The sequence below is a fragment of the Heterodontus francisci genome, chromosome 12 (assembly GCF_036365525.1).
Source record: "Heterodontus francisci isolate sHetFra1 chromosome 12, sHetFra1.hap1, whole genome shotgun sequence".
In the NCBI taxonomy this organism is placed as follows: domain Eukaryota; kingdom Metazoa; phylum Chordata; class Chondrichthyes; order Heterodontiformes; family Heterodontidae; genus Heterodontus; species Heterodontus francisci.
The window spans coordinates 75715345-75739971 of NC_090382.1; the positions used below are offsets into that span (position 1 = coordinate 75715345).

At 44.4% G+C, this 24627-nt stretch overlaps 1 pseudogene; it reads right to left on the reverse strand.

Annotated features, from left to right (window-relative positions):
* Positions 1-7514: 7514 nt before the first annotated feature.
* Positions 7515-7641, reverse strand: LOC137376100 (U2 spliceosomal RNA; annotated as a pseudogene).
* Between the last annotated feature and the right edge of the window lie 16986 nt (positions 7642-24627).

The following is a 24627-nucleotide window of genomic DNA, read 5'->3' on the forward strand; positions in this document are numbered from 1 at the left end:
GGATGAATGGTATGGCATGGTCCAACTGAATGAAGCATTCCAGACCCATCCTTCACAACATTGGCGACAGATAGAACCTGAGTACGTAGTGACACTTAGTGCTTGTGTACCGAGGGTCTGTGCATAGCTTGATGCAGCTGCATTAACTAAGGTGGCCATCGGGATAAGGGCAATGTTGGGAACGTTTCTCCCCCCCTTTCCACCCCCTGCCCAAGCGTCCCCCACTTATCTTGATATTTGTACATCGTGTTCCTGTGAATCTGGTGTATTTTCGATCTCCAAATAAAGCGGAAGATGGCTCGGGTGATTATTGCAGTGCAGGAGTGGGGTATGGGCCAGACCTATGCCGCGCTACACTGAGAGCACCTCACAGCTGATGACCAGGTTGGTACCCGTATCAAGAGAAAGCATTGCTCCCACATTTCCAGTTTCTGTTTTATATGCTCCTCCCAGTTCTAGTTGCATGCCCTGGTCCCTCCAAATCATACTGCCAGCACATTCAGGTAACCTGACGGTAAAGGGGACAAAGGATCAGTCGGCCCAGTTCACAAAGAACATGGACTCACTTTTACTGCGATTTACTCTGGCTCTCGAGGCCAGTTGAACTGGTCGCAGGTGCTCATCAATCTGTGCACTGATAACGGATCCGAGCAGAAGATGGCAGTCATCCATGTACAGGGAGGCCTTGTCCTGGAGCCCCCACTGCCTGGGATCCTCACCCCTCTTTTGCCTGTATCCCTCCTTATGGACTTGGTAAAAGGTTTGATAGAATACACAAACAAGACAGAGGAGAGAGGGCAGCCTTGCCTGACTCCAGATTTGATTGGAAAGCTTTCCAATTCCCATCCACTGATTATAACTGTGCTGCTGATGTTTGTGTAGAGCAATTGGATCCAATTGCAGATTTCCTTCCCAAACCCAATTTTAGAGAGTACATGGAGAACTATAGAGTGGCGATATTAGGGGTCTTTACTTACCCAAATATCAATTGGTGTGGTATTTCTGAAATGTGTTCAGGAGAATCTCCTGGACCAGTATGTTCTTGGTTCAACTATGAAGGATCTGGTGCTGGGGAATGAGGTGGGCCAAGTGAACGAAGTGTCTGTGGGGGAATTCTTGGGGAAGAATGACCATTTGGTGTATCATAAGGTTTAGACTAGTAATGGAGAAGAGCAAGGAACAATCTAAAGTAGTATGTCTCAATTAGAACTTCAATATGATGATAAGGGATCTAGCCAAGATAAAATGGCTGACAGGAGAAACTGTAATGGAAAAATGCATGATCCTTAAGGAGGAATTGCTACAGGTACAGGCGAGGTACATTCCAACATGGATGATAGGTAGGGGAACCAAAGCCAGGGCTCCTTGGATGATGAGGGAGATAGAGAATATGATGAAACAAAATAAAGAGTGTATGATGCATGCCAGGTGATTTCTTCAAGTGAGAACCAGGCCAAATACAATAATTTGAGGGGGAAGTGAAGAGGAAAATAAGACTGGCAAAGGGAAAATATGAGAATAGAATGGCAGTTAACATAAAAAGGAACCCAAAAATCTCATACTGGCATGTAAATAGTAAGCGGGTAGTAAGAGGCGGGTGGGGACTGTTAGGGACAAGAGGGTGATTTATGCTTAGAGGCACAAGGCAAGGCTAAAATACTTAATGAGTACTTTGTATTGATGTTTACTAAGGAAGAGGATGCTAACAAAATATCAGTAGAAGTGGAGGTGGTACAGGTAATGGATGGGGTGAAAATTGAGAGACAGGAGGTACTGAAAAGGCTGGCTACACTTAAAGTGGATAAATCCCTTGATCAGACGGTTTGCATCCAATGTTGCTAAAGGAAGTTGGGGCGCAGATAGCGCAGTCTTCCCTAGATATGGGAGAGGTGCCAGAGGATTGGAAAGTGGCAAATATGACACATTTATTCAAGAAAGGGTGAAAAGACCATGCTAGTAACTACAGGCCAGTCAGTTTAATATCGTGGTGGGTAAGGTTTTAGAAACAATGATCAGGGATAAAATGAACAGGCACTTGGAGAGAAATAAAAACAGAAAATGCTGGAAATACTTAGCAGGGCTGGCAGCATCTGTGGAGAGAGAAACAGAGTTAATGTTTCAGGTCAATGCTCATTCATCAGAACGCAATTGGAGAGGTTTGAGCTAATTAGGGAGAGCCAGCACAGATTTGTGAAAGGCAGATCATGCTTGATTAATTTAATTTAATTTTTTGATGAAATAACAGAGAACGTTGATGAAGGGAACGCAATGGATATTGGAATAGAGAGTAACACTTCAAAGTTTGCTGATGATACCAATCTTGGAGGAGTGGCAAACAGTGAGGATGATACAAATCAACTGCAACTGGACATAGATAGGCTTGCAGAATGGGGAGACAAGTGGCAAATGGAATTTAATACAAAAAAGTGTGAGTTGATGCATTTTGGCAGAATGTGAAGGAAAAGGCCATATAGACTTAATGGCACAGTTATAAAGTGTGTGCTGGGACAGCGTGACCTGGGAGTCCATGTGCATAGCTCTTTGAACGTGGAAGGACATATTGAGACAGTGGTCAGAAAAGCATATGGGAACTTGGGCTTCATAAATAGAGGCATTGAACACAAAAACAGGGAAGTTATGCTGAACCTTTATAAAGCTCTGGTTAGGTCACAACTAGAGTATTGTGTCCAGTTCTGGTCACCACATTTTGGGAAGGATGTGAGGGTCCTTGAGAGGATGGAGAGGAGGTTTACCAAAATGCTTCCAGGGATGAGGGAATTAAACTACAAGGTTATGTTAGAGAAGCTGGGTTGTTCTCTTTGGATCAAAGGAGACTGGGGGGAAATTTGATGGAGGTGTATGTAGTATAAGGTTGTAAAGGGTTAATACCGAAGACAGTGAGAGAGACCCCCCCACTGTATGAGCGATGATGTAACAGTTACATGAGATAGGCTTGAGGAGAAGAAGGTATAGCAGCATGAAGGATGCTAGCTTAGGTGGCTTGCGGAGAGTGTATATAGTAACTGTAATTAATAGAGTTGTTAGTTAACCTTTACCAGAGTCTAGGACTTTCTCCAGAATGCCCTACACGCTACTAATACAAATACAACTAAACCCAACAGTGTACAAGTTTGGATAAGGTAGACAAAGAAAAACTGTTCCCATTAGCTGATGGTACAAAGACTAAGGGACACAAATTTAAGGTTTTGGGCAAGAGATGCAGGGGGGATATGAGGAAGAAGTTTTTTACGCAGCAGGTGGTAATGATCTGGAACCCGCTGCCTATGAGGGTGGTGGAAGCAGAGACAATTAATGGTTTCAAAAGGAAATTGGATGGACACTTGAAGGAAATAAACTTGCAGGGATACAGAGCTAAAGTGGGGGAATGGAACTGACTGGATTGCTCTACAGAGAGCTGGCATGGACTCGATAGGCCAAATGACCTCCTTCTGTGCCATAAATGGTGGGTAATATTCTATCAACGGCCTTCCTCTGGTCCAAGATGATTAGTGAGGTGTCCACCCCCCTGTCCTACAAGTAGGTGATCATATTCCTGAGTAGTGCAAGACTATCAGAGATATTCCTACTGAGTATGGTGCATATGTGCTCTGAGTGGATCACAAGCTCCAGAGCAGATCTGACCCGATTGGCAATGACCTTAGACAGAATTTTGTAGTCAACGCCAAGGAGTGAAAAGCACTGATAACTGCTGATCTCTCCTCCTTCTGTTTGAAGATGAGGATGATGATGCTTTTGTCATTGATCCTGGCATCTACCACCCAAAAGTGTACTCTCAATCACTTCCAGAAGGTTTAGTTTAGTTTAGAGATACAGCACTGAAACAGGCCCTTCGGCCCACCGAGTCTGTGCCGACCATCAACCACCCATTTATACTAATCCTACACTAATCCCATATTCCTACCACATCCCCACCTGTCCCTATATTTCCCTACCACCTACCTATACTAGGGGCAATTTATAATGGCCAATTTACCTATCAACCTGCAAGTCTTTGGCATGTGGGAGGAAACCGGAGCACCCGGAGGAAACCCACGCAGACACAGGGAGAACTTGCAAACTCCACACAGGCAGTACCCAGAATTGAACCCGGGTCGCTGGAGCTGTGAGGCTGCGGTGCTAACCACTGCGCCACTGTGCCGCCCCACTGCGCCTGGGCTGGGCTGGGCTGGTCTGGGCTGATCCAATCCTATGGAGTCGAATACGGCTCGGCTGTTAAAACATCGCTTCTGGGGGTTTTGCTTGTCTTAAAGGATCATATGGCCTTTGCTAGCTCGTCCAGAGTTAGCAGTTTATCCAGACTGTTATGTTTTCTGTCATCTAAAGGCTCTGAGATAGATAACATGAAGGATTAAGAGCCTGTGCTGTCTTTAGGCTTCACGTCATACAGGCCAGCATAAAAGGTTTGCTGGTCCTTGGTATGCCTGGCTGCAAGGACATTATTGAGTAACTTCTTCCTGCAGGCTACAGATCACAGAGCTCCCTCTGTGTACGTTGTGGAAGAAGAACTACGAGCAGGTCTCATCTTGCTCTACAGAGCAATCGCTGGACTGAGAGATGATCTTGGAGGACTCTGAGGTAAACAGTGTGGCCGGCTAGGTCTTCGTCTTTTGGAGATCCTCCTCAACATTCCTGCATTTCTGAAATCAGGACATTTCCCTCTGTCCGTCTGTCTGTCTGTCTGTCTCTCTCTCTCTCTGAAAACCTTGGAGGATAAAGAATCTCTTGATATGTGTGTTTCAATAAAAGGCTAACCAGATCATTTATCCATGCTGGTCACAGCCCTTGGGTCTGTTAGTTACACTAACACAAGCTGAGATACCAGCCCTGCTCTCCCTGGGGTGATTGTTTTGCCAGGCTAACGTTGGGGGTGTTGTGTAGAGGGGTTGGGAGGCTTGAGCTATCCCCAGTCAGTACTGGCTTTCCCTCTGTTCCTCATCTGGGACTTTGCTGTTCCCGGCTTTGGAGAGTTGGTGTATTCTGATGGCTTTGCTGCTCACAGTGTTCTGGAGCTGTAGCGGGGGGGGGGGGGGGGGGGTTGAGGGGAGGGATGAGGAGGGGAGTGGGGGGGAAGGGGGGGAAGGGAATCTTCTCTGCATTCTTTTGCTCTTTAGCGTTTTGCTGCTTTTTCTGTTGGTGATGGCTATTTCCTTCTCTCACCTCCTCAGCAGACGAGGAGCAGCCCTGTTGTCTGTTTGAGATATAAGCCACTTTCTCCTGCTAATTTTGGTTGTAACTTTTTCATTTTTTTGGAACTTTTTCTTTGTGTTTTTTCTTTTAACCACCTGCCATCTAACAGTTGTTCCTCTGCTGCCTGCTCTTCCATCAGCAGAGGCTGAGGCTGAAAGTCAGCTTGAACAGTTTGCTGCAACATTTGTTCCCTTCTTGTCGCCCACTATGCCCTTTTTTTTGTTGACTTGTTCACCGAGGGCCTTCTTGGAGTGTGATCTCCTTTGAGAGGGCCCTGTTATTGCTCCTTCTTTAATCGCCTGCACATAGATGCCACTACTGTTATGTCTGAGTGAGGAAGGGGTCTCAGGCTCCCCTCTTGCCCCTTTCCTGGTTTGGCCGTAACAGGGTTTATCTTTCAAAACTCAGTGAATTTTAGCTTACCACCTCAGTGAGCTTTTGCTCACTACACTCTAATTGTAATTGCAAATGAACCAATCGGACAGGTTTTCTTAGGTTTAAGCAAGAAAGGTGTAAGTATATTAGCCTTATCACTCTAACTCGGTTAAAATTACAAAACTATGTGACGCAACCAAACTCACATTCATACGAGAGAAAGACACACACAAATAGATACAGAGGGGAAGAAAGAATTGGGGGGTGGGGGGGTTGGAGCAGAGTTTGTAATAAATGGAATTCAGTTACTGGGTGGTAATGTCCTTGATACAATGTCCTCAATTGAAGTTAAGGTCTTGGAGTTCTCGCTGGGGCCCAGTGCACAATTTCAAGCTTGCTTCTCTGGTACCAGAAGGCCAATGATATGCTTTGTCTGTGGTCTTGAACCGTCGAAACTCCCACCATGGTTTTCCTGGGAATTTGCTGTAGAGGGAGGTCTTCTCTTTGGTCTTCAAAATTGCAGTCTGATTCCTTTCTGTGGCACAATTCAAGAAAAGACCCCAGTCTGGCCAGCAGATAGGTCATGTGCCCATCTATTTGTTTGAAACAACAGCTTCTTGGAGGGTTGCTGGACTTCAAAGCTTTCCAGATACACTCAGTGGGTCGGGGTGGGGGCGGGTGGGTTGGTGGTGGAGTTCTGGCTCTTACACAGTCAAAGGATGTGGATCACCACTATTGCCCAGATCAATCTTGTTAATTAAATCAGTGAGCAATCCCATTGTCTCTCTATTCAACTGTCTCTCAGAATGCAAATGTGCAACCATGTTTTGAACTGTTCAGCTCTATTGTTTTTGAAACAAGTTATATGCAATGTTCAGTAAAAAGGTTTTGAGTAGTGTCCCATATGATAAAATTAACATGTTTCCATTTGGCAGGTGTGATTTCCATCACACTACGCTTGTAAAGCTGGTGAGCCTCCCCGTACAAGTTGCGGCACTTGATCTTCCTGCAGTCCTTTGTCTGGTAGCCTTTCTGCTTACAATCCCTGCAGATGATTGTGCTGCAGTTTGCCGCCATGTGTACGGATTTTCTGCAGGTGCGACAGACTTTGGGTTGTTCCACATACACTAAGTGCCCTCAACTTCCTCCAATAGCAAAGCTGGAGGGAGGGTGTTGGCTGTCTCCCTTGGGTTTCAGGGTTACCTTGATCTGTCATTTGCTGATCCAGATCCCAAACAGATTGATGACCTTGATGCTGTTTTCAACCCCCTCGAAATACCTGGCGAGGAATGTCAGCATATCCATGATGGGGATATGGGGGTTGTGCATATGTATTGTGACAGTACAGTTCCTTTGCAACAAGAGGGTAAATAGCAGCACAGCAGTTGGGATAGGCAGCAGGCTTCATTCCATTTCAACCTTGCCTTTTGTTATCTCTTGCCCCACCTCAGATTTATTTCTAACCTTTGCCAGTTCTGATGAAGGGTCACTGACCTGAAACGTTAACTCTGCTTCTCTCTCCATAGACGCTGCCAAATTTGCTGAGTATTTCCAACATTGCTTGTTTTTATTTAAGATTTCCAGCATCTGCAGTACTTTGCTTTCATTCCCTTTCTCTTTGGATGCCTGCAGAAACTTCAGACATCCAGTAATGTATTTAAATGTTACATCAAAATGTTCACTGCTGGGACAATCCTGTAGGCAGAAGATATCGGCAGCTTGAAAATCACAGCAGTCAAACTGAATCGTTTTCATAAAAAGGTGTGGCCTTCCGTATTTTTCACTGTCTCCCAGACAGTATTCCACACCCTTTGGCTACGTGCTTGGCTGTTGTTTTCTACTACACTGATACATTTGAGTCTTCTTCTACTATTGGTGTTAGGCCACAGCCAGCATAGTGATCCACGAATCACAGAGAATCTCGTACATTGTAAGGGTGTTAGGCCGAAGCCAGCATTGAAATCCACTTAACTACAAAAGAATCAAGACTCGCCACTCAAAACCAACTGATAAGGACAGATACTACATTTGATCTTAGCCAAAAGGCTGAGAAGCCTGGATGTATCACCCTTATTTTATCTAATGACAATGAAGGAATATATTTAAGAATACAAATGATACAGCCCAAGAGGTAGTACACAAAGGGGGATCCATTTTCTGTACAATCTGGCCTTGCATCCACATTGCAGGAAGTAGGCTCCATTGTTTTGCTGCTCAGCAGAAGCTACCCTGTGTCTTAATTTAACAAACTTCTGTCTCTGCCCAACTATAAGTCACCTCACACTAGAGTATTTTGCTTGATATGTGCAGAATTTCACCCATATGGGATATAAAAAAAGATGAGATCGAGAGCAGCCTGCACATCCACATTTCTGGTCTGCAATGCACATCTCAACACTAAACATTTCTTTTTCTAATGGATGGCTTCACAAGCCCATTCAGCAGCAGAAATAAATCCAATAAAAGCAAAATATTTATATCATAAGACCAGCAGCCAAGACAACTCTGAAAGAGCAGAAGATGGATAGACTCCTCCTGCAGTCGAGCCCGTTATAAATGAGCTGGTCTATTTCTCTGCTACAATGCCGGCACTATAACAGGAGAACTAAGTATCTGGAACAGATGACATACACCCCTTGGGTAAGGAGATGTCACTGTGAGGAACACTGTGTAAATGTCCTTGGAAAATGAAAGATAGTTAATTCTTCCTGTTTATTAGTTTGTGCTAACGGACAACTTCATTGTGCCTTCAATGTGTATCATTCTTTCATAGACAGATGACCCCTGTAAACATTCTTTTCTGCCTGTTCGTCATTTATTTACATGCCTTCTCCTTCTGCATGAAAATCACCCATGTTATTCCCAAGGATTATAAATCCCATGGAATTGTTATCCCGATGGCTGCTATCAGGTTCTGTACATGTGTTCTTCATTGACTGACCACAATATTTCTATAAGACTTCCACAGTCAGAATCTGATGTTTTTCCATTGAGTTTATTCCAATGATCATGAACTAATCCTCTGTTAGAATTGCAGAAGTATGAAAATTCTTATAAATTCAATAAGTACTCATGTCCTATTCCACTATGCAAAGGTGTCATTTGAAAGGCTGTTTAGACCGAAACTGTAGTAACAATGTGGATAGCAACGGATGTTGTGATATCACAATTGCATGTGTCAGTCTGATACAAGGCCTCCAGAGCTGGAAAAACGGCAGTGTGTTGGGGGAGAGGGGACAGGGGAACTCAACTTGCATGCAAAATGGTTACAAAATCAGCAGACCAATGGCTACACATTCCATACCAGCCTAAGACCCAAACCAAATTCAGCTTTGGGCCTCATTTAAATGCCGCTGGTAACCTGATGCAGAGGTTAGCAGCTTCAGGCAAGCACCCTAGATAATCAAAAGTTGCCCAAGCCAACGTGATGTGCAGTGCACTTCCAGTGAAGTTCAGGCATGGCAGATCACAACGCAAAATTTGCCAGTGTAGTGAGGATTTTACACTTGAACAATGGGCAGCAATGAATAGAATTTTTCCTGCTGTGACAGAAACTCACTAAGACTTGCAGAAACAGGACTCTGTATGGCCTTCAGTTAGCCCATCTTTTCCCTCTTTAAATAATTTTTCATCTTAAAAAGTAAACCTAAGTAGAGAAGTCTTGTAGTGCTTTTGTTACACTATGGCACATCCACATTACAGACAGCCTGTCAGTGAGTGCATCATTTAAGTACACTTCCCATAATTAAAACCACAAATTCCCATCCCTCTATTATGGATATCAGTGTGTCTTCTTGGACACAATCATGAAATAAAAGACACCACAAAACAACCATTCCAGACCAACTTTATTCAACAAAACATCCATATTGTACTCTGTACAATACTCAACTAATCACCCTTGTGCATTCCCTTAGTGCCTGTCTTTCCATTGCTTTTGCCTGGCCTAGTGCTCCAATGCAGTTCTACCCAGTAGCTGCAGCATGGTTGGGGGAAGGATGCTGACTTTCAGTGGGGGAGACTGCAGATGGCCTTGCAGGATGCCCTTGTGTAACCCTGGACCTTGATACCCGTTTCAGACTGCACCACCTTGGTTGAGGCAGCAATCTGGGCTGGCAGGCTGGCTGACAGGCAATAGCACAGAGGAGTGGCAGTGGTGGGAGTATGAATGCTGTCATTCTGAGAGAGGACAGCAGGTTTGTGGCCCATGGAGCCACTGCCATGATGCCGGGGCACTGCCTCAGCAATCCTAGTAATCTGCTGGAGCACAGATTGCTGCACTACTGTGAGAGCCCACAAGCCCTGTTGAGCATTTCTACCCACTGCCATGATGACAGCAGTCTGAGCCTGCATGGCAACAAGCTGAGATCTCATGACCTCAGTCTGAGACTCCACTGCAGCACTGAGATGTTGTGTAGCTTCTGCTTGTACTGCAATGGAAACTGAGACATCAGCCATCAGAAATTGAATCATGGTTGGGTCCATAAGTGCTCTCATGGAGTTGACCACCTCTTCTATTCCGGAAAGAATGGGCTCCAACCTCTGCACAAAACCCTGTGCCAAGTTGGAGCCTGACTCTTCCATGCTCCTTGATATTGACAGCAGGCTTTCTTGCAGGTCTGCCAATGCACCAAACAGTTTTGTGTGCATGCCCATCAACCTTTTTATATATGATGCCCCATAAAAGTCCTCAACTGAGTCCTTTGCAGAAGAACCCATGTGTGATCTTGCTATCCTTTCCCCTGGCCTGGCTGCAGTCCACTTATGCCTGGTGACTCAGGCAGATCCCACCTCTATGTTACCCTCTAAAGTGCACACTGTGCCAATATCTAAGCTGGTGTCAGATTGATGATGTTTTTTCCTCCTCAGTCTCCTCTTCATCTTCAGCCTCCCCACCACTGCCTGACCAGATGGCAGCTCTTGGTTATCTGGAAACATAAAGGCACAAAGGCAGGGTTGGGGTGAGAGAATTGGAGCCGGGGTGGAAAAGCAAGAGGTGCATGCTTAAACCATCTGCAGATTGTTAATCATAACAGGTTGTGGGATGAAGGTGAAGTGGCATTTGAGAAGATCCATTAAGGAGGAACATACTGTCATCCTCAATGGTTTCAGCCCAGCCACAGGCCACTGCCTCAGTGCCAACTGTTCCAAAGATGGCCAGCAACATCTCATCCATGGAGGTGAGCAAATGCAACCATGCCTGTACCCCTCTCGCTAGCTGCTGCCGCCACCTATTATGGGCCAGCTTATCCTGCGTGAGAGAAATGAGTGTGTTGCAAAGTTTGGGTGATCTGCTTTCCACAGTTGAAAAGCTGACAGTGTGTGTATGCTGCGAGATGTGAATGTGGGATTTGCAGCAGTGCTATGAATGTGAAGGTGAGGTGAGGCTATGAATGTGTGGTGTGAGCTGTGCATGAGATTGTTGGCAGGCAAATGAAAGGTTGTGGTGAATGAAGCAGTGTGTGAGGCTAGTGGTGCAGTTGATGGGATATAACATTTGAAGATACATTCACTGATCTTGACCATGTGTGTGAGGTCATTAAACTTCTTTCAGCACTGCATCCACGTCCTCAGAGTTTGAATGATGCCATTGACTGCAACAGCTATATGATCCCACTGCCTTCACAGCACTTGTTCTGGAGTGTCTCCTGATCCCCTGTGGGATGAGGACCTCTTCTCCTGCATATCTCCTGCATCAAGGCCTCCAGCACAGCATCCAAGAATCGTGGGGAACAGTCTGTGGCCTGTTGCACCAGTTTTGTAGGTTCTTCCTGGTCTTCAACTCTTCTTGAACCAGTTCCAGCCCCTGCCGCAGCTTTAAGTATTGCAGACTAGTTTTAAGCAGTGTTTGCCTCGCACAAACTTGGGCCCCCTGCTGGGGCATACAGCCACTCAACAACACATTCAGCGTTAGGCTGCATGCCACAATGAGTCTTATTAGCAGGCAGCACGGACTTTGCATGCTGCCTGCATCATTTTGAATGGGACGTGTAATAGCGCATCGCAATCCCCGCGCCCAATTTCAGGTCTATCCAATTTGGCCCCCATTGGATCTTATTTCCTCAGTCTACCATTTTTGACTGAGAAAAAGTGAGCCTGTTTATCTTCAAACCTACACCTCTACTTTTAAAACATTAAATGGAGCACAGAACAGGACTATAGCCTCACTTACACACTCATTTGCAGCTCTCAGGCTGATACTCTGTTTGACTGTAACCTGAATAAACATCGAATGGATTGAGAATCAATAATACATTTAATTAAGTTTCTGTCAAACATGATGGATTCAAGAAACATAATTTAAGCTTCCAAATGAGTGTTTATTTCCTGGAAAATATATACATGCTGATTCCTTCAGTATTCAATTTATGAAGGTTGGAACCTTTTACCAAGTTGCAGGCTCTTAGTTTTTAATATATTGAGCTCAATTTGATTGATTTTATAAAGCATGGATACCGAGCTGATTCCAAATACTCCTGTTGTACTTTTGAAGTGTAATCACTGTGTTAATGTAGGAAGTGTGGCAGCAAGGTCTCACAAATGGCAACGTGATATGACCAAATTTTCTGTTTTTGTAATGCTAGTTGAAAGATAAAGAACTCCATAGTTTTTCTTCCAAATACTGCCATGGAATCATTTACATCCACTGGAGAGAATAGGTTTAGCCTCAGTTTAACATTGCAATGGAAAGCAGCACTTCCAACATTGCAGCATTCCCTTCAGTACCTCGCTGGAGAGTTAGCATGGATTATGTGTTCAAGCCTCTGGAGTGGGGCTTGAATTCACAACCTTCTTGCTCAAAAGCAAGAGTGCTACCCACTAAGTCATGGCTGACACCTAGGGAGGAATTTTAACCCTCAAATGTAGGAGGGTTTGGTCAGGCGGGAAATAAAGATAGAAAAAAATTCTCAAACCTGAATCCAATTCGCCTCAAACCCACCCTGTTTCATCTTTAAGTTGTTTCTGGTTCACAGATGTTGGAAAGAATCACACTTTAAACTTGGAAAAGGCTGGAATCAGTCTTGTTTAATTCAGCACCATGTTCCGTGCTGTGGAACCTGGTTCAACTGGTTCTTGTGTTGCATATAACATGATTCCCCAGTGCAGCCATGAATGTGGCCCCCTACTGGAACACTTACACATAGCAACTAGTTCCTAGCTAAATAGTTCCTAACACATTACAGATAGTATAACAAAATATACCTATATAACATCCCTCTTTCTTTAAAACATAATGCCTCTATATCAATATCACTGTCAATATAAATAAAAAAGATTATCATCCGACTTGTGGAAATAATCTGAACCCCTTTATAGAGTGTTTTATAGCATGTATTCTTTTTAAAAATATTATTCACGGTATCGCTTTGGCGGTAAGATGTCGTGCCTCCATCTTGTAGATTTAGCATTTGTTGCTCTCAGTGGTGAGTTGGCATGCTGTACAGGCAATGTGTCACTTGCTGGTGATGTTGTTAGTGTTGTCTCGCTGGATAGTGATGTTTGCGATGTTGTTGATGGTCTTTTCTCTTGTTCCAGCTCAGGTGTAGGTCGAATGTGGATTCTGTTCCTTCTCATTTGGTTACCGGTTTCGGTCTCAATGATATATGACCTTGGAGTCTCAGCTTCACTGTAAATTGGGTGCCATTGTCACATATTAATCTTTCAAGAATCCCTTGCTCAGCAACAGAACTCGTACTGCTGAGATTATTGTTGTGGCTCTCAAGTCTTTCATCTTCAGGTTAAAAGGAAATTTTGAGTAGTAGTCTGCAACTATGAGATACCATTCTTAATTATGTGTGAATAAATCGACTCCTACAGTATGCCATGGTCTGGGTGATACTTCAGTAGCTATCATCTCCTCTTTCTGTTGTGAGTTTCTGTACTTCTGGCATACATTGCATGCAGACACCATATTTTCAATATCTTTGTATATGCCTATCCAGTACACAGCTGATTTGACTCCAAGCTTACACTTCTCCATTCCCACATGGCCTTGGTGTATCTTTTGGAGAAGTTCTTCCTGCAGTGTTTTGGGTATGATTATTCTGGATCCGGCCAGCAGAACACCATCTCCTAGTGAGATGTCATCTCTGATAGACCAGTACTGCCATATTGCTGGCTGTGTGTGCTGTATCTTATCAGGCTATCTCTGGATCACTTGCTGAGATAGTATTTGTAACTCCTCGTCTTTGCTGGTCTCATCTCTAATTTGACTCAGTTTCGGTGGTGTTACGTTCACTAGGTGATGAATCTTTATGCCTAGGCCTTCTTTCTCATGTTTCTCCTGTGGTGACAACCGAGATAGGTTGTTTGCCAGCACCATTTCTCTTCCTGGCTTATATTTCAGAGTGAAATCATAACTCTGAAGCCTCAAGAGTAACCTCCGCAGTCTTGCTGGTGCTTTACATAGATTTTTTTTGTAGATCTGCTTCAGTGGACGATGATCACTCTCCACTGTGAACTTTCTCCCATAGAGATATGTGTGGAACTTCTCCCATCCATACACGACTGCCAAAAGCTCTCTCTCTATGTTGGCATATCTTGTCTCAGCTGATGTCAGAGCTTTGGATGCAAATGCTATTGGCTTTCCCTCTTGTACCAGGGCTGATCCCAGTCCTTTTGTGGAAGCATCTACTTGCAGAGTGACAGGTGTCTTTCTGTCTCCTTGCATACTACCTTTTTGAGTTTGTTGAAACTCCTGTCATGTAGCTCTGACCACTGGTATTCTACATCTTCTTTCATCAGCTCCTGCAGGTGTGCTGTGTGTTCCGACATGTGCGGAATAAAGGAGCTCATGTATTGTATCAAGCCAAGAAACTTCTGAACTCTCTTTTATCTATTGGGGCTTCCATCCCCGAGATGGCTGAGATTCTTTCAGGGCTCGGCTTAACTCCGTCAGGTGTGTGTACACCATTCCGAAGAACTGACATTCTGTCATTTTCACAATGCATTTGTCTGCACTTAGCTTAATTCCAGATTCCCTGGTTCTCTCCAAGGCTTCATGTAGATGGCTGTCATGATCTTTACCATCTACACCATATATCTGGATATCATCAGCTATGCCGACTGCTCCTTTGCATCCCCTATATGTCTCGTCTACTTTCTGTTGGAGCACATTCTGGCTCACTTTGAGGCCAAAGGGTAGACGCAGGTATTTGTAAATCCAAAGGGTGTGTTGAATGTTGTCAACAGTGAAGATTCTGCATCTAGCTTCACATTCCAGTAGCGATTTCTGACATCAAGTTTGCTGAAAACTTTTGTATCTGCCAGTGCTGGTGTGAATTCTTCCAATGTTGGAATAGAGTAGTGATTTCTCTTTATTGCTTGGTTAAGATCTTTGGGATCTAGGCAAATTCTTAGCCATCCATTTGGCTTCTCGCTCACTATGATGGAATTTACCCAATCTGTAGACTCTGTGACTCTGGCGATCACCTTCTTTCCTCCATTTCTCGGAGCTCTCTTTCAAGCTTTCCTTTTAGTTCTACTGGTACTTTACGTGGGGGATGAATCACTGGTTTCATCACTGGGTCAATAGTGATGTGATACTCAAAATCTTCAAAGCATCCAACCGTCTCATCAAAACACTCTGGGTACATTTGTACCAGATTTTCTTTGCTTCTTATTGGAGGGCGCTTTTCAACAGGTGTACTATTTTCAACCCTCAGTGTCGCCTTCTTCATCTCATGGTTTACTGAGATAATCTGCAGCTCTTCACAACTGCTCAACGCCAGGATAGCTGGACCATCTGTTTCTGTGACATGGAACATACAGTTAACATCTTTTCCTTTGTGTGTCCCTCTGATTCTGTTTGTTCCTAGCTGTCGAATCTCAGTTCCCCAATGTATGCTGTTAGCATGACGTTGTTTGGTTTCAGAGCACCATCCCGAGGATAACCATTTTTCTCCAAATTTTCAAGAAAGATCTGCTGGTATAGTCTGAGCAGGATGATGTTACTCTGCACTCCAGTATCAATCTCCACCTTCAGATTTATCATTGTGGGCTTATTTCTCAGCATCTTCCTGATCTGAATGGTTGTGTGAATTTTTTTTCTCTGGGAACTGTCATATCCAGACATTTCGTGCAATTCTATGGTTTCTATGTCTATCATGTTCTCAAACCCATCGCCATCTTCCATGGTATGGATGTTTTGTTTTCTTTCACTATTCCTTCGCCCTTTTACTCTGGCTCTGATGACTCATCTACCACCAAGTTTCGTCTTTATGTTCTTTCTGGTTCACAGATGTTGGAAAGAATCACACTTTAAACTTGGAAAAGGCTGGAGTCAGTCTTGTTTAATTCAGTACCATGTTCTGTGCTATTGGAACCTGGTTCAACTGGTTCTTGTGTTACATATAACATGACTCCCCAGTGCAGCTGTGAATGTGGCCCCCTACTGGAATACTTACACATAACAACTAGTTCCTAGCTAATTAGTTCCTAACACTTTACAGATAGTATAACAATATATACATATATAACATACCCATTTCCAGGTTTAACAGAAGCAGGAGTGGCACAGGCAGCCAAAATGCTCTCAGAAAGTGGGCTGCTTATTGAAATATTTTAGTGAGGTTGCATATCTAAGATTTTAGCTATGTTTCAGACTTCATGCTAGCCAGCAAGGTTTCCCAGGCTGCAGGAAACCCAGCAACTAAAGGGAGGCAACATCTGCTCCTTGGAAGAAGTAAGTGCTTTGCCAGCATAGCTTGTGGGCCAGAAAGAGCAGGATTGCTTACGCACCCCACCCCCAACCCAACCTCAACACCATCCCACCAAGACAACTTACAAATTTTCCCAGCGATTGGACCACCACCCCATACACCCACCGACCCCCGTCCCACATTCACTGTGTCTCCCCTGCACCCCCATCTTTCCCTCCAATTGCTCCCCAACCATTCACAATAATCTCCAAACCCTCCTAACCACTATAACCATACCCTCTCTGTGTTCTCTACCCCAAGCAACTCAAAACTTCCTGCTCCTAGGCTGCAGCCTTTTCTGCATTGTTACTCACCGGACAGGAAAACAAGCCTGCCAATCAAGCTGGCTTCTGGGGAGGGAACCTGTTGGAAACAAATTGGCACACTGTCAAAAAACTCTACAGCATTCAACCCGAACTCCTCCCTGCTGCTTGGAAATCTCGTCTCAGTAAATATCGGGGCCTTAATCTGCAGGATTACAGTCCCCTGTGTTGTCCTAAGCACAGTCTTCTGAGGCACCACACTTCAGAAAGATCCAAACGGGTAGGTATTTGATGGGGTGAAAAGTAGAATAAAGCTGTTCCGTGTCTAAAATGGTCTCATATTCTACACTATGCTTGATCTACATGTGCCATGTAAAAATGTATTTTTGTCTCCCACAATAATTTTTTAAAACAAAACTAAAAATCATCAAAATCTAAATTTATCTGAAAGCACATATTTATTTTGTATTAAAAAAAGTAGAAGCTGTGCATCATAGGGGAGGGACAAATGAGAAACTGGCCAGCTTCATTTATGAGTGCTTGCTTCTGTTACTAAGTGCAGGATGAAAAATAAATCTGCAGTTCGCTGTGTTGATCAATACAGGTACTCAGTAGAAAATCATCCATCCAGGATGGGGAATGATAATTCAAACCATGCCTACAGAATTTGTTTAATATTCTACTTAATACATCTCTGTCATTTGCTATCTGCTACATTGTTACACTAAGTAAGCATTAATGATAGATTGAGACAAATAAGATGTTTAAGACATTAATTTACCTTTTATCTCTTAACCTGATTAACAATAGTACTGAGAACAATAAACCAGTGTCTGTTAATAATATATTAAAGTAATGATGTATGACTAAATTAGATGTTGGCATGCTACAATGGATACAGTTTAAATCATGTCAAAGAACCTAATTTATTTATTGTGCTCTAATAATTTTAAATCGCTTAACATACAAATTAAATTTCATTTTGCAGCTTACTGTTTCCCCTGACTTTCCTCATACATAAATAGGTATAATTCCGTGCAATCCATGATGACACAGGGCTGAATTTTACCGGTCCCTCGCGCCGCAGGTCACGGTGTGGGGGCCAATAAAATGTTGTGGGGAGAGGCCCGCCTCAACCTGCAGCGTTGGGAAGGGCCCGCTGCATATTACCAGCTGCGGCAGGACCGTGGTGCGGCCGCCCGCCACCCAGCAGTGGGACCTTCATCAGCATATGTAGATGAACATTCAAAATATGTAAATAAACTTACCTGCCGCCGCCGGCCGTCCCACTCCGATATTACGGTCGCTGCCATATGAAATTCCGGATGAGAACCTGGTTGGGGGGTGGGGGGGGCACAGGGAATAAAGTTCTTGGGGCGGGAGGAGTGGAGGAGCAGGGAAATCAATTTTTATTAGATGTGGAAATGGTGGGATGGGCTGGAAGGACAAAAGATTGGACATTGGGGGGGATGGTTCGGGTATTTGAATAATCAATGGGTGGTCATTTCATTGCCTGAAATGACCATTGGGTGGGTTGGGGAAGGGCCTCCATCACTTATTTTTACCTATCATTGCAATCATTCATATTTCCCTTTTCAAAATTAAACCTATTTGTAAGGACTTAAAGCCCTTTTAAATGGCGCCGGTGCCTGCGGGGTGGCGCTGGATGCCATTGCTGGGGATGCGGAGGTCGCCCCTGTTACGTCATCAGGGACAGCTGCACCGCCCCTCTATTTAATTGGGCCCCCGCACGTAATATCGCAGGGGCTCAGGGATGGTGCATCCGCACAGAATGAATGCCGTTCTTACAGTGTGCCACCGCAAATTCTGGCGCACTCATAAAATTCAGCCCATATTGAGAGCAGCACTAAGCTGAGTTATAGGATAGTTTGTCACTTATCATTATTCTGTAGAAGGTCTGCTTACCTTCGTAAGTCCTACACATGATGTATTGTTTACCAGAGACTTGGATTTATCATGGCATGGCTGCCATTTTATTTCCTATATTATTTGCAAGCAGACCACAATTTTTACCAAGAGAGAGTGTGTCACTTAATTATTAACAGTGCTCACACGGTGTGGAAAATGTAGGAAATTATACTGGCCTTTTTTTGTTCTCTGCAGAACCAAACTGAGTTTAAAAACATTACTTCCCACTGTGAAAGATCCTGTTATTACTGTTCCCCCAAGGTATTCCGTGTACTGTTCAGCTTTATGTGCTTGTGCCAACAGGGATTCTCAAATTCAAATTAAAGAAGTCTTCAACTCTCATTTCTTCAAGAAAACAACCACTGAAACACTAAACAATGCTGAGAGAGTATCACAGAATACACATGAGACAATGGTACACAACATAATTTTACAATAAATCCCCTGTCACACACATATTCTTATCATAGAATCATTGAATAGTACAGCACAGAGGAGGCCATTTGGCTCATTGAGTCTGCGCCAGCTCTTTTGAAGAGCAAACCAGTCAATCCCACTCCCGGGATCATTCCCTATATATCTGCAGTTTTTTCTCCTTCAAATATTTATCCAATTCCTTTTTGTAAGCTAATATTGAATCTGTTTCCATCAGTATATTAGGAATTGTATTCTAAATACAATTCCCCTAGCCAAGCTGTTCCAGTACAGATAAAACACTGGCATCAACTGGCAATGTGGAAAATTGCCCAGGTAGGTCCTGTGCACAAAAAGCTGGACAAATCCAACCCGGTCAATTATCGCCCCATCAGTCTACTCCCGATCATCAGCAAAGTGATGGAAGGGGTCGTTGACAGTACTATCAAGAAGCACTTGCTCAGCTCTGATCCTCAGTTTGGGTTCCGTCAGGGCCACCCAACTCCTGACCTCATTGTCATCTTGGTCCAAACCAGTAGGGGGCCACATTCACAGCTGCTTTGGGGAGTCATGTTATATGTAACACAAGAATCAGGTTCTACAGTACAAAGCATTGTGTTGAATTAAACAATACTGACTCCAACCTTTTCCAAGTTTTAAAGTGTGATTCTTTCCAACATCTGGGAACCAGAAACAATATACAGATGAAACAGGATCTTGATCAGGAATCTTGCCCACTGTACATATGCAATTAGTCCTACCCAGGAAAGTAGGTCAGAGCTGTGAGGAAAACAGAGGGGTGGGCAGGGAAGAATTCCCCCTGACCCTGCCCCCAACCTTATACACGCCATATGCATGCCAATCACCCATTCACACAGACTTGTACATACACACACTCTCACATTCACTTTATTGTGTTATAGCTGGAAGATCCATCTTTCCCTTCAGCTCACCAACATGACAGAATTGCAGTGGAGGTTCTGTTGTTGGTTGCCTTGGAACTTAACCTGCCTGGATATGTCCTGGTATTATAATACTCACTTAATATTCATTATACAAATTTTAATATTATGATCATTTTACATATAATTTTGAAAGTAGCTGGTGCATGGAATAGAAAGTCTGTCAGCAGGAAGGATAAACTGATAACATTTGTAAATTACTGAATGCACATTAGCAGCTCAAATAAACACACTACATCAAACTAGAAGATAGCCTTGCATCTAATTTAGTTTAATTTGGTGCTCTGCATTTTTCTAAAGTTGAATACATGCCTAAAATCCTAAGAGACAAAGATCAGAGAACCACATAGTCCAGTGCATTTTCACTGTGCCTTCAGTTGTGGGAAATAAGTTTGTATCTATCCAGATTAATGGGATGAAAGTATTATTTCTCTGCTGGCTGTATGGGTTCTATGTAAAATGGGTTGGTCTCAATCCAAGTCCCAGTGGGAATGGGTTCTCAACACAAAGCTGCTCACAGTTCAGTGCATTTTGGCTTAGGTAGTAAAATCACACAGCGACCATACAGATAATTTATGTGATGTCAGGAACTGTCACTCTGGCGCAATAGAAGACAGTTTGTTTTTAAGGTTGGGATTAAAGCTCAGCAGGTTGCAAGGTAGAGGTCGAGCTTCATGCTGCGAATAACCTGTGCTTTATCTGACCTGGGAATATTTTCTGGGTATAGAGGGAGCTCGATTGCACATTGAACCCGAACTGAAAGTCTTTGAGACTGCACAGGCACTGGAACACTTGGTGTGACATTGCAGAAGTTTTAGCCATTAATCTAAACCATGAAATATCTAACTTTTGAATATTTGATGGTCACACTGGTTGACAAAAGTGAATAATCTAGAACAGAACAGAAATCACTGGTGCTGAAATTCTGCCCCAGATCATGGGTGGAGAGTGAGCAGATCAGCTGCCTGCAGCTGCTATTTGTATCCAAAATGGTACCAAGTCCCATTCGCCCCTGTGCTCACTGACCTATGTGGGGACGAGAGTTCACACTACCTGAGTACCTCAGTGTGCTGGACCGTCTGTAGAATCAGCACACAATGGGCTGAATTTCTATCCCAGGGCGGATGCAGGTTTGGAGTTGGGCATGCTGGGAAAATCGTGGCACGAAATGGCATGCCAATTTCCTGACCCATTCCCACCTCCCATCGTGCTTAGTGGAGGCATCTTCTCAGGGGTCGTGGTAACCCACCCGAAAATGGCAAAATGCTTGCACCTTTCTCGGCAGACACATATAACCCTTGCTTACTTCCTGCTAAGCATCCACTCTGGCAATTTCAAGGGTTTCCTCCTTCATGGCTGTCAGTGAAACAAGATACGCCACTCCTTTACCAGTTTGACCCCTTTCTTGCGTGTTGTCAGCTCTTTTTTCCTGTAAAGTCAAGAATGAGAGTTAAGACCATGGTGCTTTCCTTCACTACATCCCATGGCTCCAGTATCACCTCCTCCACAAGTGCTTGCGGTGTGAGCATTGCCCATGGCTCAGGAGTGCACCTGTGCACAGATTTCCTCACTGGTCCTGACCGTTATGCACCCTCAGCCTGCTCTGCTTATATGTGTGCTGGCAACTCTAGAATCAGAGGTCTGTTATCTGGGATTGCACTCACCTTGCCAGAGCTCAGAAGGTTGTTGAAGTGCTTCCTGTACTGCACTGACATCCTGCTGACCACAATGCAGCTGTTCACTTCCATCCATGCTTGCTTTGTCTGCCTGGTTGGCCTCCTCCTGCCGCTCTCCAGAAACAGGACACTCCTCTGCGCTGCCAACCTCTAACGACACCTCCAGAGAGGGATCGACAAATTGTGGGGCCGTTCTTCCATGGATGCATGCAATACTGCTGTTCAGCTGTGTTCCAGCCTCTGCTATCGCCCAGGATACCAGCGTCCACAAACATGGCTACCGGGTGCTCTTTAAGTCATCCCTACATCTACATCATGCTTCCTCAACGTGTCCCCCTGCCCCTAATTGGATGGCAAATGTGCCTGCAGGGCACTAATTGGCCACCTCCTTTATAATCCTGCCAGATGTCTGGCAGTGACATCGAGCGGAGTCGGGGCCCAGAAATGGTCTCGATCTTGGGGCCCAACTCTGGAATGAAAAGTCAGTCCACTGAGTTCTGATGAGCTTGGATGTACTGTGTAAGGAGCTTAAGGCAAAGATATCTTCTTAAGATAAAAGGATGGATGTGTGAAATTTAATCAACATGTCTGTGATAGTCTAGACTAGTAATAAAGTGATGGAAAGAGCTTGAGAGTAATAAAACTATAGTAACAGGATCTGTGAAATCTAACAGATGAGAAGAGATTGAAAAAGTCTAAGTGCATTTTGCTGGCTCTATATTGTAATTCTGATGTCACTTGTTTGCATCCCTAATGTACAATGATTTATTAGTGGTATGCATGGAATGTAGAGATCAAAGGTAGAAGCAGTATAAGAGTCGTGAGTGAACCACCCACTCATACTAGGATTATGAAGTATGGTGTCTCAATAAAGAACCGTGGCTGCATTGTTACAACTGCTGGATGTTCAAATTAATGAGATGAATTAGCACAAGATTGCAGTCCACTAACCAACCTTGGGTCCCGATCCACCAACACCTCATTAAAAATTTTCACTCTTGTGTTCAAATCCATCCATACCATATCTAGAACTTCCTCCAGGTTTGCTGCACACTGAGAAATCTGCATTGCTCCAATTCTGGCTGCTTGTGCATCCCAGCTTCTTTTGCAGCACCATTGCTGTCTGCACCTTCATAGGTGGCATAGTGATAATATCACTAAACTAGTAATCCAGGGGGCTAGGCTGGGTTCAAATCCCAATATGGCAGCTGGTGGAATTTAAATTAACTAATAAAAAATCTGGAATTGAAAGCTAATCTCAGTAATGGTGCCATTAAATCCACCTGGTCATAAAAACCTATCTGGTTCACTAATGTCCTTTAGGGAAGGAAATCTGCCGTCCTTACCTGGCTTACATGTGACACCAGTCCCACAGCAATGTGGTTGACTCTTACCTGCCCTCTGAAGTGGCCTAGCAAACCATTCAGTTACCAAAGGCAATCAGGGATGGCCTTGTCAGTGTTGCCCGCATCCCATGAAAGAATAAAAAAGAGTAGACCTGGCAGGATGCTGTCGAGCAGCTTTTGGCCTTGATGGCCTGGCTTCAGACTTCACCAACTTGCATGGATGGCAACAGTCTGGGTTGGCTGACTGAGAGGCAACAACAGGGCACTGGTGGAGTGACAGAGGTGGGAGGACGAATGCTGTCATCCTGAGAGAGGACAGCAGGTTCATGCTCCTCAGAGCCACTGGCACCATCCCAGGGCGGTGCCTCAGCAATCCTAGTAATCTGCTGGAGGACAGATTGCTGGACTGCTTTGAGAGCCTGAAAGCCCCTTTCGATCACTAGAATTCACAACCAGTATGGGAGCAAACTGGACTTGCATGGCAACAAGCATGGATCTCATGACCTCAGTCTGCACTTCCACTGCAGCACTGAGAAGTTGGTGGCTTCTGCCTGTGTTGCAATGGAAGCTGAGATATTGGCCATTAAACACTGCATTCCAGCTGGGTCTACAAGTGCTGTTATGCAGTTGGCCACTTCTTCCACAGTGGAAAGGATGATCTCCAAACCCTGCGTAAAACCGTCTGCCCTGTGCCTTAATCCGCCATGCTTCTTGACAGTAACAAGAGACAGTCTGGCATGCACCAAGCAGTTTGTTGTGCCTGTCCTTCAGTCTTTTCCTGTACATCAGCCCATTAAAGTCCTCATATGAGTCCTCTGCAGCAGAACCCTGTGTAACCTTGCCCTCTGGTGAGTTGGCACATGAGCTATTTTCCTCCCTTTTTTTTCTGCAGCCCAGTCCTGCCCAGTGACTCATCACATGCTGATCCTGTCTCCATTCTACCCTCTAAATACGTGTGGTACCAGTGTCTGAGCTGGTGACAGCGAGTGTCAGGTCAAGTAATGGTGCTTTTTCTTTAGATATCTGTTCTTCCTTGTGTTCTTCATTGATAGGTTGCACTGGTTGGGCAGGCACTGGTCTTGGTATCCGAAAGCATAACTACAGAAGGGAAGGGTTGGGATGAGCAAAGGTGGAGGGTGGTTGGAAAGAAAGAGGTGCATGGTCACACCATCTGCAGCTTGTATCTAATACCAGATTGTGGGATGGGATTCAAGTGAGATTTTAGAGGGTTCAAAGGCAAGAACATACCACCATCCTGCCAATAATTTGGTGCACCTTCTCCTCCAAGGGACTGAGGACATACAGTTGTGCCTATCATCTGCTGGTTCTTTGCTGCTCCCTTCTGTTTTGTGCCAACTTGTCCTGCAAGAGAGAGGGAAGAATATTAGTGAGTATGGTGCAATTTGTTTGGCTGATGTGCCTGTCATAGCTAAATAGCTGGTAGTATGTGGAAGCCACAAGGTGTGGGTGTGAGGCTTGCAGTATTGGTAAGTGTGTGAGGGTGAGATGGAGCACATGAATGTCCTGATTGCTAGAGATCATTGTTGGGTGAGTGATGGGAGTGTGGTGCATTGAGCAGCTTGAGAGGTTAGTGGGTAGAATTTGAAGATGCATTCCACTCGTGTGAGGTCATTGAACATTTTCCGTCACAGAAGCCAGGTCCTCTGTACCAGACTCCTTGCATTGCTCTTTGTGGCTAACTGCTCCCATTCCCTTCTAAGTATATGCCTAGAGAAACTTCTGGCTCGCTGTGA